At 35.8% G+C, this 18,512-nt stretch overlaps 1 long non-coding RNA gene across 4 annotated transcripts in view; it reads right to left on the bottom strand.

Annotated features, from left to right (window-relative positions):
* LOC121498876 overlaps positions 1 to 18,512 on the bottom strand; it is a 129,064-nt gene that overhangs the window by 43,038 nt on the left and 67,514 nt on the right. For all 4 annotated transcript variants that reach the window (XR_005989937.1, XR_005989938.1, XR_005989935.1 and 1 more), the window contains exon 2: positions 2,514 to 2,596. This is a non-coding gene — a long non-coding RNA (uncharacterized LOC121498876). The remainder of the gene's footprint in view (positions 1 to 2,513; positions 2,597 to 18,512) is intronic.

The following is an 18,512-nucleotide window of genomic DNA, read 5'->3' as shown; positions in this document are numbered from 1 at the left end:
ACCAGTTTAGTGAAATAATCCAAGACAGGTTAAAAATCAGAAGGAACAATTCCCAGTTTCTTTTTCCTAGATCAGTATGCCATATTTATCCTCTTTACTAGAACTTCTGACACCTCTCCTTACACACCTTTGGATGATTCTTATTTCCTATTTCACAGAGCAACCATCATTCTTTGCCTTCTTACCACTGCTTCTATCTCTCAGCTCATATCCATGTCCATTTACTCTGTCTTCCCTTTGGCAACAACTGACGAATTTTCTGTAACTCTCTTTACTAATCCACTAGTCCCATCTCCTCTCAACTACTCAAGGACATCACTCTAGAATTTGTCTCTTTTCTCTATTGCATCATCATTTCTCCTTTACTTTTTTGCATCTTCCCATAGCACATAAATATGCTAATATTCTTCCAATATTAAGAAAATCCTCTCTTGACCCAAATCCACCACCCAAGTGCAGCCATGTTTCCCTATTCCCCCATATAGCAAAAAATCATATAAAGAATAATTATTTCTCTCCTTTGTCTTCTCTTAAAAGGCTCTCATTGGGCTTTCACCCCCACCACTCCACCAAAATTGCTATTGAGAAATCAGCAGTGACTTTCATGTTGCTAAATCTAATGATCAAATCTCAGTTCTCAACCTACTTGGTCTGTCAGCAGTAGGGAACACATTAAACAAAATTTTTTAAAAATTTATTTATTTGACACAGAGTGAGCACATGAAAGAGGAAGGGAGAGGGAGAAGCAGACTCCCCATGGAGGGGGGAGGCCCATTTGGAGCTTGATCCCAGGACCTTGGCAAAAGCAGATGCTCAAGGGACTGAGCCACCCAGGTGTCCCAGGAAGGGACACATTTTTACTTTTGGCACAGCCACTATCTTGGTTTTCCTCCTCTATTTGTTTTCTTTGCTGGCTTCTCCTTATCTCCCATTAAAAATGGGTTTCAGTTCATGGGCCTTTTTGCTTCTCTGACTATACTACTCTTTTGGTGACTGCTTCTAGTCTCAAAGCTTAAATACTATCTATATGATATTCAAAAATTTAGACTCTAGTTCTAAACTATAATGTTAATTCTAGACTTATCTATTTTCAGTTGGGTATCTAATTGTTTTCTCAAATAGATCAAGCCCAAAGCTGATCCTGATCTTTTCACCTGACCTGTTCCTCCTGTATCCATCCCCATCCTTGTAAACAGCAACTGAACTCTTTCAGTTACTGATCCAAAGCCTTGGAATCTCTCACACACTCTGCCTGCAAGCCAATCGCAAATCCATCATTTTTACTTTCAAAATGCCACCACCTTCTAAACATATTTAGAGTCTGGATATGTTTTTAATTCTCATTCTTCCACTGCTACCACTCTAGCTTAATCCTCCATCACATTTTGAATAGATTATTGCAACAGCCACTTAAGGGGTCTAACTGGTTCTGTCCCTTTACTTCCTTTATTTCCTATATTAGTCTGTTCTCAATCCAATGGCCAGAATGATCCTTAGGTCATTACCTCCTTCTGTTCAAAATCCTCCAGAGGCTTCTCATCTCACTTAAAGTAAAAGCCAAAAAAATCCTCAATGGCTTAAAAAGCCTGGCACAATCCAGCAACAATTTAAAAGTCTGGCAATATTGAGTATTGGTGAAATTGTGGAACACCAAGTGGTTTTATTTTATTGATTTTTAAATTTAATATAGTTTGTTTTTTTAATTTACTGGTGAGAATGTAATGGGTATAAACACTTGGAGAACAATGTGGCAATACTTAATGAAGCTGAAAATGCACAATGGGACAGGAATTCTGGTTCTATGTTCATACCTAAAAAGTCCCATGCATGTAAAGAGAGTAACATATACAATAATTTTTATAGCAGCATTGCTTATAACATCAAAAAACAGAAAACTAAACATCTATGAATAAAAGGTGGATAAATAAATCTTTATATGTTTATACAATAGAACATTACTAAGCAATGAAAATCAAGAAATGAAAGCTACATGTGCCAATATGGAGGGTCACACCGAAGCCCTCATTTGTATTAATGTTTTATTTCCTAAACAGGGTAGTGGGTTCACAGGTATTTATTACATTAGTTCTTAGAGCCTCTGTATGTCTGAAATATGTCATGAATTTTAAAGGAGGTAAACGGGAAATTTGTTGAGTGAGGGAACAGTTTAGAGTGAGAGCTTGCTGGGGGAGGGGCATAGATAGACACAGAGATGAACTTATACAGGCATGCATTGGGGCTGAGGAACTTAATTTCTATCCCCTCCTCCTGCAGTTTTCTTGGTTCATGTTACCATTTTTTCAATAGCCTTCTGTTTGTTCTTCCTCACCAGGTTCTTATTCCCCAGAATTCATTTTTTTATAGTTCTGAGTGGTTTATATAAACCCAAATCTGATCATGTCCATCCCTCTCCCTATAAATCTTAATAGACTCTTCATTACTTATAACAAATATAGTAAATTTCCTAATAGGATAGAAAGGGCACTGTAAAATATGGACCCAAGCATCCTTACCAATATCTGTCCCCAAATATTCCTGTTCGCAGCTCTGCGTTCTTGCTCACAGTCCTCTCTAGGGAATCATCCTTGTCTCACATCTGTAAAACACCAACATGAGATACAGTTTATGTGACTTCTTTCTAGCTTCTCTGGAGGTAGCAAGTCCTTCCTTTTCCTGTACATGTATAGAATTTTGTACATACCTCTATTATAGCAGTCATATCGTGTAGGATTTTTATTAGGTACTTATCATTCTGTTTCCCTCAATAGGAGCTATTAAAAGTCAGAGACAGTGGTTTTTGTTGCTGTTTCATCTTGTTTATATGTTTGCTTTTAAATCTTTACACACCTAGTCCCTACTAAGATGCTTAACATGTAAGGGATGCTAAATAATTATTTGTAGAATTGATGAAAGAATGAGTGGAGGTTTTATTTAGCAATGTTGTGGGTGACAAGAATAGACCAAGTAAGATATAAAGACAGTTTTCAAGTTCTTAATTATATGGCTGCCTCTTCTCATGAATTAAAGTGCTATTTCAACTTACAAATATTGTCAATAAGCATTGACAATACATATTCCAAAAATGAGAAAAAGTTGCAGGTATTATTTTGTTCATTTTAGCTAAATGTAGTCAGGATTGAGATGGTCCCTTGCTAGGATAAGTCAAAACTACTACACTGACAGGATACCAGAATATTTCAATTTACTTTTGAAAGTCTGGGTTAAAGCAACATAATCTTTAATCTGAAAAAATGCACAACATAATATAACTCCTTCCTACATTCTCAAGATTTGAGACATGGAAGTTTACAGTTTCATTGTAGGGCCACACTAAGTCAATGAGAACTGTATCTGGATATGACATCTGCACAGGAAAATCTACTCCCTTTATTTTTAAGTTTTTTAATATCAAATTATTTTACAATTTGGAGGAAAACCCTACTGCTCCTCCATTGGTTCTCAAGACAATTGAATGTGGTAACTTACATTTTTGAAAATATATCAGTTTGGTATTTACTCAAAACTGTACAAATTCCACATTTTCAAAATGACTAGCTATTACTGAAGCTCCAACTTCCAAGTAGCTTGAATATTAAGAACTGGTTTTAAAAACCAAACCCACAAAGTACTCCAGAAAATGTAATCATTCTTCAATTGTCAACCACCAAGGCGCTTCCATTTAGAAAAGAATCAAGAGACTTGCCAGTTATTCAAGCCTAAGTGTCTTAACCCAGTTTCAGACTGAGGACAAAATACTGTAGAGACACAAAAGAATGCAACAGCACTCACTTTTTTTTTTTTTTTTTTTTTTGAGGGAAGCTCTTTTATACATTCTCTAAGAAACAAGTATAAAACTGAGTTATTAGTCACTCCCGATAGAGGTGAGAGAGAAGCTGATGATGTGACCAGAACCGAAGGAAAGTTGTCTAGGTAATCAAAATACCAGACTTCCATTTAGACCCCTGAACAGTTTCCCAAAATTTTTTGAGGTGGTTAAGTCCATCTTCTGCATTATTTCTCAAACACATTAGGATATTGTTACCATGTGTGTTTTCATTTTTGTTACTGTTTTTATAATTTGCCCTAATTGCATGAAAAATGAGGGCATGAAGAAAAGCATGGGAGTTCTCTTTTCCTATTTTAACCCCACACGTTAAGCACAGACTTGCCCCATGCTGACTCCTCTAACACTTTGTAGGAGGCCCTGATCCAGCAATCATTCCTTTCAACTTCCAGACAACCGCCAGCCATACTCTTGGATGGGAAAAATGAAGAGGTTTTGGAAACTGCAAATCAAGTGTTTGTGCTGTATGATCTTCCAGTTCTGCCTATCAGAGTCCCAGCCAAAGCAAAATTCACCAAATCAATAATCATCAGACCTCCAGCATTATTCTCATTATTTTCTGAGTGTTTCCCCTTTATCCTTTTTAAATTTTCCTCAAAATATCACTTGAGTGAGGTGGGAATTATATGATCTTACAATAAATACCAGCTTTACAAATGACTATTACCTTATGGTGAATAGTACAGTTACTGAATGCAATTTTTGGTAAATTTCAATATTCCTATTTGAAAGCCAGGCTTATATAATATTAGGACTTTTTCTTAATAATTTCAAACTCAGTATTTGCTTCTAGATAAGTGAACTTGAGAAGGATGAAAGGAAAATGAGTTCTTCACAATAAATACATTTGTACTTTTAGGATTTCTTGCCACATAGATGCTTGTTAGGATTTTTTATTTTATTAAATTTTTTTTCAAACTGTATTACAGACACTAATTACAGGGCATTTGCTATTTTAAGAAAGGGAGAAATAATTAAAAAGCTTATCCAAATTTTCCAGGCATGTTAGAGTTGGGGAAAGGATCAAAAGCCAATATTCCAATGTTTCCTATCCATTTGTTTCTCTTCCACACCACATTTAGAACTGGTTACAAATAAATTTTTATTTCCAATATCCATCTCAAGGCTTTCATTGTATTTTTATTCCTAGATAGCTACCAAATATTTATTTTATTTGAAGCATATTTTGACCACTCTTGATTATGTTTTTTCCAAAAATGATTTTCCCCGGTGACAACTGAAACTCAAGTGATGATAACAACAAAAGAGATTTTGAGAATTTTTCCAGAACCAGGGTCACTGGTGACATTTCCATAAATCACACACAATCTCAACACAGACCATCTTACAGAGAAGACTTACTCTAATAAGCTTTAATGTACAGAGGTTAAAATAGCCTCGTTGTATTTATCTTTCACTGTGCAGCTTACCAAAACCAAATTTCTGTCATCAACAATTATTAATCATCCATATGCCCTGCAGAGAATTTTAATAAAGCATATTATGAACCTGGGGCTGGGGTGATGCAAGAAGGACACAAATGTGATCCAAATTTATAAAAGGAGATGGGGGTCCCTATGGCTCCACCACATCTGTTTGCCATATGTTCATAAATCACATCAATGTTTTGAACATTTCTCCTAGCACCTTCCTGTCACTCTGGTTTTATAGTCCATAATTTTACCCCTCTTACCCTCATACACACGAAAAAAATCTCATTATTATATTTCAAGGTTGAGAATAACATTTGACCAACTATTGGGTTAAACAAACTGCAGCCAATGGCTGTGGCTAGTGTCCAATGACCTTCCAGTTGCTTGAGAGTTGGTTGCAATAGGCAAAAGCAGGAGCAAAACTTGTTTATTCTAAAAAAGGAAAGAATATGAAGATACCAGTTACCACTGCCAAAACCAAAAGGAAGCTACATTTTTAGTATGAATCTATGAAATAGAGTTGCCAATAAGAAAGTTGACAACTTAGGAAAAGATGTTTTACCCTGCAAATAGGACCCTCAGAAACATTATGCACACTACTTATTTTTGTTTTCCTGTGATGCTAATGCATATCTGCATGTGGTGCAGTGCCTGCTCTCTAAGAGTTTGACATCTCTGACAACCATGACATGAAGACAGAGCAAGAGCAACAGGATTCAAATTGCATTTTCCTGACAGTCTATGTGACCTGTTGGTTTGTTTAACAAAAAATGTAAGCAAACTAAAGGTGCAGAGTAGGTCAAATTATCTATGTGGTATCATAATAGATGAAACTGAGGTCTCTGGTCATGGCTGACTGGCCTCTCCTCCCCCTTGCTCCAGGTAGTACTAGTGAACAGAATGTAACAACAAAATCATGCATATCCATATCTAAGCTTGAAAACAAAACAGCAAACAAAAAACACCCACTTGGTGCCAGAAATAAAGAGAGGTTATCTGAAGCCAGAGCAAAAAAGGAAGCTAAAGCCATGGGCCCTGAGGCTACTAACCCTGGACGTTCTAAATCACTTTCATTTGAGAATAGAGAGTTGGGAAAGGAGACAAATGTTGAGTTGTTGACCCTGTGGCATGGGAAGCTAAAGGTGCACTACCAGCATGAAACCAAGAACCCGGAAGGGACTAGAAAAGTTCTTTCCACTGGACTGGGAATTTGGCAAGAAAAATGGGCTGCCTGTACTAGATCATGGTTGAAAATTAATCATCTGGAAGAAATCTAAACTGATACTATGCAGGGATAGGGGGTTAAATTCACACATTACACTTGGTGAGAGAATCTTAGGTCATGAAATTATTGTAAACACTGGTTGAGAGACCCATGGGACTGGCAGAGGGAGACGTAAAACCACCCACAATAGGGATCCCTGGGTGGCTTAGTGGTTTAGTGCCTGCTGTTGACCTGGAGAAAATATTACCAAAAATATACTTCAGTGATCCAGGAGTCCTGGATTCGAGTCCCACGTCAGGCTCCCTGCATGAAACCTGCTTCTTCCTCTGCTTGTGTCTCTGCCAATCTCTCTCTCTCTCTCTCTCTCTCTGTCTCTCATGAATAAATACAATCTTAAAAAAAAAAAACCACATACACACCCACCCACAATAATGACTTCACAAGCTTGAATCATGACATATCCTTTGAAAACAACTCAATCTGAAGACAGAATCCAACTAAAATTTGAAGCATTTAAGAAAACAGATCTCCATGTGACTCAGGATCTCAACAGGAGAATTCATAGGTTAAAACCAATAGAGCATGGAACAATGTGAAAACAAATTTGCTTTAAATATTCAAAGATATAGATAGAAAAAAATAAAAATTATAAGGGCAGTATCTCCTAAAAAAAGCAATTTTGAAAAAGCAAAGTGGAAAGCCTAGAAATTAAAAATATAATAATTGAAAGGAAAAGCTCAGTATATTAACTATTTAGTGTATTGAATATGGACAGAGGAAATTAGTAAATTTGAAAACAGATCTGAAAATTCATCTAAATGCAGTGGGTTAGATTTACATATACATAGATATATATGGAGTTAAGGAACATGATACCTAATATGCATGCTATTCCTCAATTAACTAATTATAACTCATTAACAGATAGATTATATTGCAAATAAAAAAAGACACCAGGAGTATGGAATGAGAATCTGACATATGTCTAATAAGTCTAATAAATATTCTCTCCAGAATAAGAGATTGGGAGAGAAGCAGTCTGAAAATGAAAGAAACCATGGATCTTCATATTCAAGGAGCAGATAGTTCTGAGTAGGGTAACCAAAAAAATCCACACTTAGACACTATGGTGAAATTTTAGAATGTCAAAGATCAGGATTTTTAAATTAGGGAGAAAAAATTTTAAGATGCACAAAAGCTGAGACAGGTTATATTAACAGATCTTTATGAAAATATTACCAAAAATATACTTCAGCAAGAAAGAAATTGAATTTATTTATTTGAGAGAGAGAATACAAGCAGTGGGGAGGGGTAAATGGAGTAGCAGGCTCCCCACTGAGGAAGGAGCCCAATATGGGGCTTAATTCTAGGACCCTGAGATCATGACCTGAGGTGAAGGGGAGACACTTAACCAACTGAGCCACCCAGGCGCCCTAGGAAATTGAATTTAGAAAGAAAGGGTGTGGTATAAGAATCAATGATAAACAGAAAAATCAAAGCATATTGATAAATCTAGGTTGAGATGTTTAAAGTGTGTATGTGAGGAGAGCACCCGGCTGGTTCAGTTAGTAGATTAGAGCATGTGACTCTTGATCTCGAGGTTGTGAGTTCAAGCCCCACACTGAGTGTAGTGATTACTTTAAAAAAATAAAATAAAATGTGTTTGTGCCTGCACACATATTAAAATAAAGTAACATAAATGGTGGGACAAGACACAACATTTTAAGGTCCTTGTCTTTTTTCAAGAGAAAGATAGAATTATTGATTCACCTCAAAACTTATTAAGTCTATTATTACTATTTAAGAGTAACTGCTAGAAGAATAGAAATAGAGTGCATAACTAACAAACTTACAAGAGAGATCTTTAAAAGAGTGAATTGAGGATGGGAATAAACTCAACCAATACAGTACATGAAACAGCCACTCACTTAACCAGGTTTTTTCATTGGTTTTATTGCTTATAAAAGTACATCGATATAAACAAGGTTATATCTGCATTTTCAGGAATTATGATGAAGATGAACCTAGACGAATTATATGTAGGACATTTTTTAATATTAAATGAGCTAATACACTTATGAGATAAATAGGAAGAAACAAAGTGAAAGACCTCAATAAATAATTGTCATTATCATTATTATGTTTAAATATTAAAAAGTTTAAGCTTTCAAAGTTAATCAGGAGAGGAATCCTGAATCTTCTTTGATATGAATGTACTATGTGATTACAAATTAACGTTTTTAAATTTCAGATAATTTGGCTATTTTTAGCAGAAGCCAGAAAGCCAAAACAACAAAACACTTCTGATATTTATATATAGAAATAATAATGATAAACAGTGCAGTGAAAGAAAAGAATGAACAAAAATTTTGCAACAAGGATTGCAGATTCATTTGAAAGTTGGTACCAAAAAAAAAAAAAAAAAGAAAGTTGGTACCATTTTTCAGATAGTGGGGGGATGTTCAACTTTGAGATTATGCTGGAAAAACATTAAACATCTTTCACTTACAAAAGTGCTCTTTTCATTCTTAGAAGTTTTACAGAACTATTATTTATAATTTCCATGAAAATTTTCATATCTTATTTTGTTTAATAATTTTTTAGGACATATTTTTTCTTCTGGGTCATATGAGTTTCAAAGCTTGAATAATGTCATTCATCGTTGGCTTTCCCAACAGAATTACCATGTAGCTTGTACACAGTTAAAACTCATGAAAATTGGTTTGTAGATAAAAATAATTCTTCCAAAAATCACTGACATTTGTGAAGAGAGCCTGCTTAAATTCAGTAGCACATTTTCCTCTTGTCATTGAAAAAGACAACCATTCTCTTTATCCCTCTTTTTACCCCACCAAATAGAGCCTAGACAGGAACCAAGAAAAAGATTTATCAAGGAATGTATGCTTCCAATTTTTTAAGTTAAAAGCCTTCATATGCTTCAGGAGTAGATCCTTCTGACAGGAACATCAAATATCCTTAGTATTGAAGGTATAGGACACAAAAAGTCACAATACCCCATTACTCAGCCTTGAAGCTGACTCCTTTGTTCTTCATTCAAGAAGTATGTTACTTACAGTAGATACCAGAATCAAGAATTTTAATGGACCCAGTTTCTCTCCAATCACCTATTGTACGTGAAAGATAAAGCAACAGATGTAGAATATTCAGTGATGCATATTCTTATGGAGTTACTTCCATCTTCTCTCTCCCATCTTCAGACCACTTCTGCACATCTCTCACTACTATGCAGCACAGGACTGCATGACAAATCATTGTCTAAATATTGTTATCCATGAAGTCAAAGACAGCTTTATTTGGAAGAGGGCTTAAAAATTATACCTTACTATAGGTATAGAACTCCTTAAGTGCCAGATGGTTTCATTTCAACATTAAGTTGCTGATCTTCCTATGACACTTGCCAGAAGAAAGTTTGGGACACCTCTTCACATGTTTCTTGAAGTAGCCTCTTGATACTAAGGAAGCCTCTCCAGATGTAACCCAGTAAAGATAATACCTTGCAAACCATAAATAAAATGGCCTAACTAAATTCACATCAGGAGACTGCCAGTCTGTAAGAAAGGGGTTCCCCACCCTCCTGCAAAACTCAACAAATTAGTTAGAACTGAAAGTACAGGGTTTAGTTCTGACTCTGCTTGCACATTAGAATCGTCCCAGATCACCTAAACATGAAAGATGGTCAAGACATTGATATTTTAAAAAAAAGTTCCTTTGTTACTTCTTTTATTTTTTGGCGGGAGCAGGGGGCAGAGAGAGAGAAAGAGAATCTTAAGCAGGCACAGAAATGGGTGAGGGGCTCAATTTCAGAACCTTGAGATCATGACTCTGAGATCATGACCTGAGCCAAAATCAAGAGTTGGACGCTTAACTGACAGAGCCACCCAGGTACCTTTAGTTGCTTCTAATAATCAGCAGCTGAGAACAAGTGTTATGGGGCCTACTGGCAAGAAGATCATACTTTCTTTTTAAAATGAAAAAGCTACACATGCTTATTGTTTTTACAACATAGTTATGGATAAGTAAAAAAATGAAGAAAAATCCACACGTAATCTTGATTTCTAGAGATAACAAATATTAAAACCCTGGTGCATTTTCTTCCAGATTCTTTTTTTTTTTTTTATAGTTGTTTTTTGTTTTTTTTTTAAATTTTTTTTTGTATTTACTTATGATAGTCACAGAGAGAGAGAGAGAGGCACAGAGACACAGGCAGAGGGAGAAGCAGGCTCCATGCACCAGGAGCCCGACGTGGGATTCGATCCTGGGTCTCCAGGATTGCGCCCTGGGCCAAAGGCAGGCGCTAAACCGCTGCGCCACTCAGGGATCCCTCTTCCAGATTCTTTACTTTGCATCCCCATATGAAAACATGCATGAATATATTAACACATTCGTTTTTGAGAAAGCTAATTTATGAAAGAGATGGGATGTGGAGAAATTGGAGCCCTCATACATTGATTGATGGCAGAAAATGTAAAATGGTGCAGCTCTTTTGGAAAACAATTTGGCAGTTCCTTAAAAAGTTAAATACACGGATGCCTGGGTGGCTCAGCAGCTGAGCGTCTGCCTTCAGCTCAGGGCGTGATCCTGGAGTCCCAGGATTAAGTCCCACATTGGGCTCCCTGCATGAAGCCTGCTTCTCCCTCTGCCTGTGTCTCTGCCTCTCTCTCTCTCTCTCTCTCTCTCATGAATAAACAAATAAAATCTTAAAAAAAAATTAAACACAGAATTACTATATGATGTAGTGATTTCACTCCTAAGTATCTAACCCAAGAAAAATTAAAGCATATGCCCCCACAAAAACATACAAAAAATGTCTAAGTAGCTAGCCCAAAAGCTAAAATAACACAAATGTCCATCAACTGTTGAAATAAAATGTGATATTCCATAATGTGTAATATCATTCATCAATAAAATGAAATTAAGTATCAATACATACTACAACATGGATGAGCCTTGAAAACGTTATGCTAGGTGAAGGAAACCCATCACTAAGGGCCACTAACTGTATGATTCCATGCATATGAAATGTGCAGAAATAGGCAAATTTATAGAGACGAAGTAGACTCATGGTTGCTTAGAATGGGGTTGGTGCAGGTAAGGAATGTAGATGGACTGGTTGGGGGTCCCTGGGTGGCTCGGTGGTTGACCGCCTGCCTTCGGCCCAGGGCGTGATCCTGGAGTCCCAGGATCGAGTCCTGCATCGGGCTCCCCACACGGAGTCTGCTTCTTCCTCTGCCTGTGTCTCTGTCTCTCTCTCTCTCTGTGTCTCTCATGAATAAATAAATAATTTTTTAAAAAAAATATGGACTGGTAATGAGTATGGGGTTTCTTTTAGTGGGAATGAAAATATTCTAAAGTTAGATTGTGGTGATGAAAAAAAAAAAAAGATTGTGGTGATGATTGAAAAATACTGTGAATATGCTAAAAAACTTAAAAATAACATTAAATTGTACACTTTAAATAAGTGAATTGTATGGTATGTGAAATATATTTTAATAAAGCTGTTTTAAAAAGACGTAAGAGCTCAGAGTCCTATTTCACATCTTAATATTCTAATGTTGATTATTTATTACTTCTTTTTAAAGGGATTTATCCCCATTAGTTACTCTTTCTTTCCTCCTTCTTTCAATGGTTCTTTTATAAGTGAGCTGACGGGAAACTCTTTACCATCTATCACCTCCAGGAAAAAATAAAGAATTTTAAGACCTACTTAGTTCTTGTTGAAAAGAAGTTTGATATTACAAATATCAACGTCACTAGAGGCTCAACTCTAAACCCATGGCAAAAGGGAGATTTGAGTGAAATCTGTGTCACTAGGAGATGCCACCAACATTCTTTTGATATTAAAATAATCTTCTTCAGGATTTGAATTCTTGAAACACAGTACTCACTTAGCTAAGTTTCTGGTTTGTCTTTTTTATTACCTGCTAAGAACACATCTTAAAATAACTTTTCCAGAAAAAAAAAAGTGCTCATTGAAAAATTCTGTTCTCATGACTTATCTTCCTAAGAAATATAATTAGAAAATAATATAGATTGCAATGTGTTGAGAGGTACAAAAGAGGAAGTTTGGGGCTGCTAAGAGTGCTGTGGGAAGTTAAAAATTTGAGTAGGAGTTTGTATTGATAAGGAGGGACATAATAGCAAATGCCTACTTCTCTGGCTGCATGTTGTGGTTAACTTGATTAAAGACAGGCTTAGAGTTAGCATCGGCTTCAGGGTTGCACTAAACTGGTCAAACTCAATTGTTACTCGAAATTGTACTTGGACACTCGAAAACAGCAATTTGAGGATTTTTTCCCTCCCCTTTTGCTTTCAAGTGGTACAAAATAATGTGAAATTTTCTGGCCAATCATAGACTGATTGAGGATGTATAGTAAGAAGTCAACCACCAGCTAATCTGCCAGGGCAGACATCCCAGAACTGGTGGATTCATTCCCTTTGAAGGAAAGTACCAGTCGGAGGCCTCATAAAGGGGGCAATGGGTGTATTAATCTTAACAAAACCCCAAAAGCATTTCCCATCATTTTTAGATTTGAAGTGGTTTAAAAGAAATTGAGAAGGTAACTTACAGTCTGTCTTAAAATAGAGGAGCCCACATCAAAGTTATATTCATGGTCTCTTCAAGAAGGATCTTCTATATAAAAAAAATTAATGGCATAGAATATAAATAGTGTTATACTATGACAGCCCTGTGACAAAAGCTATTGTCATTCACAGAGGTTTATGACCTTAACTCAGGCTGTTTTTTTTTTTTTTTTCAAACAAAGGGCCCATAATTACAGGTCCTTGCCAAAATGTAATGCTATAAGTTGGTGGTCTTCAAACTAATTGATTTTTCTTTTTTCTTTATTTTTAAAGAGAATTTATTTATTTATTCATGAGAGACACACAGAAATGCAGAGACATAGGCAGAGGGAGAAGCAGGGAACCTGATGTGGGACTCAATCATAGGACCCCAGGATCATGACCTGAGCCAAAGGCAGACACTCAACCACTGAGCCACCCAGGCATCCCTGATTTTACTTTTTAGAACAACTTTTGGTTTACAGAAAACTTGAATAGAAAGTACTAGGAGTTCCCATATATCTCTTCTCCCCAGCCCCTATCTTGTATATCGTTTCCCCTATTATAATTTGCTATAATTGATTAATTGATGAACTAATATTGATACATTGTCATTAATAATTTACATTAGGGCTCATTCTGTTGTACAGTTTCATGGATTTTGAAAAATGTATAATGGCATGTATCTACCATTGCAGTATTATACACACTTTCATTGGCCTAAAAATCCTGTTTTACACCTCTTTATCCTTTTCTTTCTCCCTCCAAAGCCCTGGCAACTATTGATCTTTCAGTAGTCCCTAGAGTTTTGCCTTTGCCAGAATGCCTTATAGTTGAGATCATATAGTAAGTAACCTATTCAGATTGGCTTTTCACTTAGCAATGCGAATTTAAGATCACTCTACTTCTTTTCATGACCTGATGGCTCATTTCTATTTATTGCTGAATAATACTCTCTTTAATAGTTTGCTTGTCCATTCACCTATTGAAGGGCATCTTGATTGCGTCTAAGTTTTGGCAATTATAAATAAAGCTGTTATATACATTCCTGTGCAGGTTTTTGTGGGGACATAAGCTTTCAACTCATTTGGATAAATACCAAGAAGAGCAATTGCTGGATCCCATGATAAGACAATGTTTAGCTTTGTAAGAAATTGTCAAATTTCCAAAGTGACTGTACAATTTTTCATTTTCACCAGAAATGAATGAGAAATCCCAGTGCTCCATATCCTTGCTAGCACTGGGTTTTGTCAATGTTTTGGATTTTAATCATTCTAATAGTTGTATAGTGGTACCTTGGTCTCTCCCCCCGCCCTCTTTTTAGGTTTATTTATTCGAGAAGGAGAGAGAGAGAGAGAGATAGAGAGAGAGGCAGAGACACAGGCAGAGGGAGAAGCAGGCTCCATGCAGGAAGCCTGATGTGGGACTGGGACTCCAGGATCACACCCTGAGCAAAGGCAGACGCTCAAACACTGAGCCACCCAGGCGTCCCATATCTCACTGTTTTAATTAGTAATTCCATAATGACATAGGAGGTTGAATATCTTCTCATATGCTTATTTGCCATTCATATATTTTCTTTAGTGAGATACCTGTTTAGACCTTTTGCTCACTTTCTAACTGGGTTGTTTGGTTTCTTATTGCTGAGTCCTAAGTGTTCTTTATATATTTTGTGTATCAGTTCTTTATCAGATACCTGTTTTGCAAAGATTTCCTTCCGGTCTGTAGCTTGTCTTTTCACTCTCCCTCTAGTATTACAGCATGGTAATAGGTACAAAGTAAAATCAGTAAGTGTTAATTGAATGAACAAATAAGGTAGTGTCCACTTTCTTCAGGCATTCCTGTTGCTGGCTAACAGTTTCTTTCAAACATGTGAAAAGCTAATCATAGATTAATGGTTATTTAAAAAAATCTTTCTCTTAAAATGAATGCACTGAGCTTCTCAAACAACTGAAAAAAATATGAGTATTTTATTAGCTTCAAATTATCTCAACAGGAAACCAATGTCTCCTATTGTGATGCCCATATAATAACAATTGAGGAAAAAGAAGATGCGTCTTTAAGAACTGGTTGATAGAGAAAACTTTAAAGAGTTTGGAGTGATTTGTCATTATAAAGCAGGTCCCTTGAGAAGCCTATCTTTTTTCCTGCACTCTTTGTATGGAACTGAGTTTGCTTTAATAGTTTTTTTCTTTATAAAATCATTCTTCATAAACCCAGTGTTTTTGAGGGATCATTTATTCAAATCCACTTATATAAGCTTGTAACCTGTTTTAACAGTTTGCTTATAAGATGAATATGTATTAACAGGGAGAGGGACTATTTCCCTAAAACCTGTTACTGCATTTTTGAAAAGGCTATAACTGATGTGCTTTAAGAGTCAAAGCTGTGATTTCCAAGGTGCACAACTTGATCTTGGGTGAAAAGATGATTCTTTTAAGATAAATTCTCCAAATTAGTTATGGAATTTTTTATGCAATAGCTCATTACTGTTATAGAGATTATAATGAACATATTATAGCACCTTAAAGTCTTACAAAATTCTGCAGTGAATAAAATGACCCCCAATCTTAGCCAGTTTGGCTATAGAACCCTTCCAATGACTTATTAATTTCCTCTAATATCTATTACCATCCCACAAAACAACTTTGTGATATGATTTATTAAAATACTTTTTTCCCCCTAAAAAAAACAATTTTGGAATAAATTTTCTTCCAAAAACGAGGAAGGGCAAAACTGAGCTAATGAGTAACTCTTTATGCTTGCTTCTCTTTGTCTGTGCTGTATGATAGATTATAGGGGAAGGAGGTAAGTAAGATAAAGAAATAGGTAGTATATAATGAATGATACAGAAGTCCCAATTCTTTTGCTGATGGGCTGTTATATATATTTAGTATCTGTAATGAACCCAATATAAAAAGAGTAAGTGGCTTTTGTGAAATTATGGTGGTAAATGATAAAGATGAATAGACACCACTTGCTAGGTTTGGATCTGCATATTGATTCACATCCACCTTGAATACCATATATTTTATATACATGTTATCTTATGTCCATACTTTTGCTTCTTTTGACCAAGGATTGTATAGAAAAGGATTTCATTTCATATTTGTTTTGCATAGTATGTAAGAGCTTAGTGTATATAATTTGGTGGTAATACCAGCCTCTAGTAAAATGTGGTCAGTATATTACTTAAGGACTTGTCGCAAATAAAATTCAACCTTAATGCTTTTCCACCTTAAAAGGATTACATTACATCTTGTTAAAATAAAAAAAAAATATGTGTAATGTAACAGTTCAGAGTGACTCTTTTATGTTAATGTAACAATCACTCTGAACTGGTTGTTCTTCAGAATGATCCCTTTTAGAGAAGTTATCACTGATTTAACATTAATAGCCCAAAGAAATGGAAGACACATTTAACACACCTCATAAAAGACAAGCCACATTTTGTAGTGCTTTAGGAGACAGACAACTGATTTTAAGGTGTTAATTAGAATGGAGCATGTTAAAATCAGAAAGTTGTCTCATATGACAAGGAATTAAAACACTGTGTTTTAAAAAAGAAGTAAACTGGAAAAATACTGATTCAAAGGGATACATGTACCCTAGTGTTTACAGCATTATCTACAATAGCCAAATTATGGAAAGAACCCAAATGTCCATTGACTGATGAATGGATAAAGAGGATGTGGCGCACACCCACCCACCCACCCACACACACAGGAATATTATTCCATAAAAAAGAATGAAATCTTGCCATCTCCATTTCCAACGATGTGGATAGAGCTAGAGAGTATTATGCTAAGTGAAACAGTCAGAGAAAGACAAATATCACATGATTTCATTCACATGTGGAATTTAAGAAACAAAACATGAACATGCTAGGGAAAAAAAGAGAGGCAAAACAGAAAAACTCAACTATAGAGAACAAACCAGGGGATGGGTTAAATAGGTGATGGGGATTAAGGAAGGCACTTGTGATGAGCACTGGGTATAGTATGTAAGTGACGAATCACTGAATTCTACATCTGAAACTACTATTATACTGTATGTTAACAAACTGAAATTTATTTTTTTTTTATAAATATTATTTATTTATTTATTTATGATAGTCACAGAGAGAGAGAGGCAGAGACACAGGCAGAGAGGGAGAAGCAAGCTCCGTGCACCAAGAGCCGACGTGGGATTCGATCCCGGGTCTCCAGGATCGCGCCCTGGGCCAAAGTCAGGCGCTAAACCGCTGCGCCACCCAGGGATCCCAACAAACTGAAATTTAAATAAAAACTTGAAAGAAAAAAATAAAGAGAAGTAAACTGGGATGGATAGAGTGACTGATGCATTAAAATGTATTGACTAATGTTCTGAATATGTAAGAAATTTGAAATGAGATTACTTATCTTACAGCCCTTGATGGTTTTGATGTAACAGAGACTCCTCAAGTAAGTAATAGAATTATTTTATTTATAATACCTTGAAATTATTTTTGTAAGAATAAAAAGTGGTATTTTGGCCCATACTGTGAATCAGTGTAGTTCTTCAGAGAAAGAATTACATTAGAAAATAAGAAAGTAAGTTGGAAGGCCTGGGTGGCTCAGTGGTTAGGAGTCTGCCTTTGGCCAGGGAGTGATCCTGGAGTCCTGAGATTGAGTCCCACATGGGGCTCCCTGAACGGAGCCTGCTTCTCCCTCTGCCTATGTCTCCACCTCTCTCCCTCTCTGTGTCTCTCATGAATAAATAAATAAAATCTTAAAAAAAAAAAGAAAAGAAGTAAATAAATAAATATCAAGGTAAATTACTGATACAGGTCAAGTGGTTGACTAATGAACTCAACGGTCCCCTAAAATCTTAAAGTATTAACAGAGTATAATGTAAAGCACAAAATCTCGAATTGGATTGTATTTAAATCTTGCTTCTGGCACTTCCTAGTTCTTCTATGACTGAGAAATTAATTTATCTGAGTCTCAATTTCCTAATCAATAAGATGGATCTTAATAAAATGCTTCTCTTGAAAAGTTACTGAATAAAAATGCTGTGCCTAGAAAAGATCTAAAAGCTTCCACGGAGAAATATTATCAGACAAAACAGGTCTTGTCTAAGGATCAGGAATTAAAATGACTTCAGACTTCTCAGTAACAACATTGGAAGCTTAAAGAGATTGTAGTAGTACTTCAAAATATTAAGTAAAAATTATTTTCAATCAATAGTTCTGTATCTGACCAATCTCTTAATCAAGCAGCATAATAAAAGACACTTTCAAATATACAACATATAAAAATTTCAATGCACCATCTCTAGGAAATTACTCTAGGATAATTTTCAGAAATCAAAAAAGTAAATCAAGAAATAAAAGGTTGAGGCACATGAATGGCACAGTCAGTTAAGCTTCCAACTCTTGATTTTGGCTCAGGTCATGATCTCAGGGTTC

This window comes from Vulpes lagopus, chromosome 9 (assembly GCF_018345385.1).
Source record: "Vulpes lagopus strain Blue_001 chromosome 9, ASM1834538v1, whole genome shotgun sequence".
Lineage (NCBI taxonomy): Eukaryota > Metazoa > Chordata > Mammalia > Carnivora > Canidae > Vulpes > Vulpes lagopus.
Note: the sequence above shows the minus strand (reverse complement) of the source record. Positions and strands in the feature narration are given on the sequence as shown.